This window comes from Chrysochloris asiatica, unplaced genomic scaffold, assembly GCF_000296735.1.
Source record: "Chrysochloris asiatica unplaced genomic scaffold, ChrAsi1.0 scaffold00039, whole genome shotgun sequence".
In the NCBI taxonomy this organism is placed as follows: Eukaryota; Metazoa; Chordata; class Mammalia; order Afrosoricida; family Chrysochloridae; genus Chrysochloris; species Chrysochloris asiatica.
Genome location: NW_006408557.1, coordinates 18,020,049 through 18,024,580, shown reverse-complemented (window position 1 = coordinate 18,024,580; position 4,532 = coordinate 18,020,049).

Below are 4,532 nucleotides of genomic sequence, written 5' to 3'. Positions count from 1 at the left end.
AGGTCCCTAGGACCATCAAGGGAGAAGAGCAGAGAGCGGGACCCTACCCAGAGAAGCAGTGATGCCTGAAATGGAGCCAGAGATGATGACGTGGAGCGATGGAGCAGCTGGAGACTTTAGATCCAGAGAAGGAGAGGGACTGTGTGCTGAAGACTGGGGGCAGGGGTACTGTAGGGGGCATGCTTGCAGAGTATACCCTTTGGTTGGTTGATGATACATGGAGGGGATTGTAACCATGGCAATGATACGATATACGATAGAATGAATGTAAAACTAATGTTCTCCCATGTAAACTATCATATAATTCACAATAAAACACTAAAAAAAAAATTGTAAATGGAAATCACTTGTGATTGGCTGAGGAATAAATAAGAATCTTTGATTCAGACACTTTAAGGGTACATTAAACATTCTTAAATTAGTTGAACGTCTCACTTTGCCCTCATTGCAAACAACATACCAGAACATCACAACAGACAATTCTGAGTGTGTTTTGGAGCACAGTTATTTTCCTGTGTTTGGCAAGTACCAAGCTTGGGACTGTGGTCACTGTGATCTGCTTAATTATGATGGTAATAAATAATGAGGTAAAATATCACTTTAAGGCCTAGGCCAACATCTGAGTCCACAGAAAAGTTAAAGTAGCCTACTCTACGTCTTCAGAAAGTTATATGGATACGTTAATAAAGGACAAATTTCCTTTGCTAACCTATGCTGCCTCTCATCTTTTTGCATTCAGGACTTTTTCTTGAAAAATATTCCCCTTTCATAGCGACTCACAGTCTAGAGTAGACTTGTTTTAATTCATACATGCTCAGAGTGCACACTTACATGCTACTGTTGTTGTTGTTGTTGCTAAGTGCCCTCGAGTCGATTCCAACCCGTAGCGACCCTGTATAGGGTTTTCAAGGAGCAGCTGGTGAGCTTGAACCACCGACCTTGCAGTTCAAACGACTTTGCAGTCTGACGCATTAGCCCGTAGCGCCACACCAGGACAGGAAAAAATTTATGAAGTTAATCTTTAGCACTTTTGATATTTTATTTTTATTTTATTCCATAAAGAAGTTGGCTTATTTGCTCCTATTTGGACCACGTTACCTCTGAAATTTTAAATTGTATCAAAAGATACAATTTTAGTCTTATGGTCTGTTTAACAAACCTCTCTTTTTTATATATGCACATATATATAACCCAAATGTCAAACATATAGTGACGGGGAGGAGTTGGGGGATGATTTTAAAAGTTGGAAGAAAAGAGTCCTGTTTTGTTAAAGTTCTTATATTTTGATATGTTTATAAGTATTCGTTCATCATGATTGAGTTCATTGGGGAATATAGGTAATTCCTATGTACTTTGAGATAACTGTAATCTCAAATTCATTTGAATAGAAAATAAAAGATTTTTTCTGAATAAACTGGAGAATATAAAATAACTGGAAAAACAATCATAGAAACCTTCATCTATGTCTATATACACTTCTAAAGGCAGTTTTTCCATTCATGAAGCCCTTCCTCAGAGAATTCTGCACTCTTCGGTTTACACAATGTCAAAATAGCAGTTTTGACATCCTCAGGGGACTCAAATTGTGTTCTCTTTAAATGTTCTTTGAGTTTGGGGAGCAAAAAGAAGTTTGAAGGGAAGATTAGCATTGTAGGTGAGTGGGGTAAGGAACCCAATAAAATTCAACTCAAATAGATTTTGCTGCTCTCAAAATATGGATCATCAGTTCTGGAAAAAGATTGCGGATCGGGTAGAAGTGTAGTGACGAGCTCTGCTGAGAACGACACAGAATACAGGACCAAGAAGACTCAGGGATTGGTCCCAGTACTCTGAAACACATATAAAGGAATATTTAGAAGGTTGGAAGACTTACAGCTGGGGAGTTTGTGGCAGAAGCAAGAAATCCATTGCTTCCTGGTTCAGGACGCTCAGCTGCTCCAGGAGCCGCCATTTTGTGTGGGGCCAATCGGGGAAAGGATCAGAGCAGCCACGGACGCCTGACATAGCCGCAGAGATAGAGGTGGGGTTGATGCAATGAAATGCAGATGGGTCTCTTGTGCTACAATATTGAATAATTATTATCAGGACTGATTGTGAGGGTTGGAAATGTAAAGGTAGACGTTTTATAGCAAGGAGGGGAGTGATTAACTTTTCAGTCTAGGAGCGAAGGTCCCTAGGACCATCAAGGGAGAAGAGCAGAGAGCAGGACCCTACCCAGAGAAGCAGTGATGCCTGAAATGGAGCCAGAGATGATGACGTGGTGCGATGGAGCAGCTGGAGACTTTAGATCCAGAGAGGGAGAGCGACTGTGTGCTGAAGACCTGGGGGGTACGGGGAAGGATTGCATGGAGGGGATTGTAAGCATGGCAATGAGATGATATACGATAGAATGAATGTAAAACTAATGTTCTCCCATGTAAACTATCATATAATTCACAATAAAACATTAATATATATATATATATATATATATATGGATCATCGATTTTATATATTATGTCCCGTGACCACCAGAGGGAGTTGTCCTCTTAGCTGTGACTCCCACCCCCACACCTACAGCCATACAGTCAGTTCCAATTTAGCAACCCTGTAGAACAGAAGAGAACTGCTCCCCAGAGGATTTCTGAGACAGAGCCACTGGTGAATTGGAACTACCGACCTTTCAGTTAGCAGACAAGCACTGTAACCAATGTACCACTAGAGATCCTCCAGTTGTGATTGCTATTGTTGTTAAGTGCCACTGGGTCAGTTCCAATTCATGTTGTTGTTGTTGTTACATGCCATCGAGTCGATACCAACTCATAGCAACCCTATGCACAACATAACAAAACACTGTTTGGTCCTGGGTTCACTTCACAATTGTTGTCATGCTGAAGCCCATTGATCCTGCCATTTTGCCAATCCATCTCGCTCGGGGTTTTCCTCTTTTTCTCTGACCCTCCACCTAACCAAACATGATGTTCTTCTCCAGCAACTGGTCCCTCCTGGCAATATGTACAAAGTATGAGAGACAAAGTTTGGACATCCTGGCCTCCAAGGAGCACTCTGGCTGCACTTCTTTCAAGATAGATGTGTTTTTCTTTTGGCAGCCCATGGCACTTTCAATATTCTCCTCCAACGCCACAACTCAAAAGCATCAATTCTTCTATGGTCTTCCTTATTCACTGTCCATCTTTCGTATGCATATGAGGTTATTGAAAATACCATGGCTTGGGTCAGGTGCACCTTAGCCCTCAAGCTGGCATCTTTGCTCTTCATCACTTTAAAAAGGTCTTGTGCAGCAGATTTGCCTAATGCAATATGTCGTTTGATTTCTTGACTGCTGCTTCCATGAGTGTTGATGGTTGATCCAAGAAGAATGACGTCCTTGACAACTTCAATCTTTTCTCCATTGATAAGAATGTTGTTTATTGGTCCAGTGGTGAGGATTTTTGTTTTCTTTACATTGAGATGCAATCTATACTGAAGGCTGAGGTCTTTAATCTTCTTCAGTAAGTATTTTAAGTCCTCTTCACTTTCAACAAGCAAGATTGTATCATCTGTGTGTTGCACGTTGTTAATGAGTCTTCCTCCAATCCTGATACCATGTTTTTCTTCATACAACCCAGCTCCTCAGATTATTTGCTCAGCATACAGATTGAATAAGTATGGTTAAAGAATACAACCGTGGAGCACAACTTCCCTAATTTTAAACCATTCCGTTTTCCCATGTTCTGTTCAAACAACTGCCTCTTGGTCCATGTACAGATTGTTCATGAGCACAATTAAGTATTCCAGAATGCTCATACTTTGCAATGTTGTCCATAACTTGTCATGATCCACACAATATAAAGCTTTGTGTAGTCAATAAAGCACAGGTAAACATCTTTCTGGTAGTCTCTGCTTTCAGCCAAGATTCATCAGACATCAACAATGACATCCCTTGTTCCATGTCCTCTTCTGAATCCAGTTTGAACCTCTGGAAGTTCTTTGTCAATGTACAGTTGCAGCCGTTTCTGTATTACCTTTAGTAAAATTTTACTCACTTGGTATATCAAAGATAATGTCCTATGATTTCCACATTCCGTTGGGTCACCTATCTTTGGAATGGGCACCAATACGGATCTCTTCCAATCAGTCAGCCAGATAGTTGTTTCCAAATTTTTTGACAGAGATGAGTGAGTGCCTCCAGTACCGCCTCACTTTCTTGAAAGATTTCAATTTTTATTCCATGAATTCCTGGTGCCTTTTTCTTTCCCAATTCCTTCAATGCACCTTGGACTTCTTCCTTCAGTATCATTGGCTTTTGATCATATGCTACCTATTGAAATGGTTGAACATCAACCATTTCCTTTTGGTACAGTGACTCCACGTATTCCTTCCATCTTCTTTGATGCTTTCTGCATCAGTCAATATTTGACCAGAGAATCCTTCAATAATGAAAGCTGAGGCTTGAATATTTTCTTCAGTTCCCCAGCTTGAGAAATGCTGAGAGTGTTCTTCCCTTTTGGTTTTCTGACTCCAGATCTTTGCACGCTTTGTTGTAATATTTG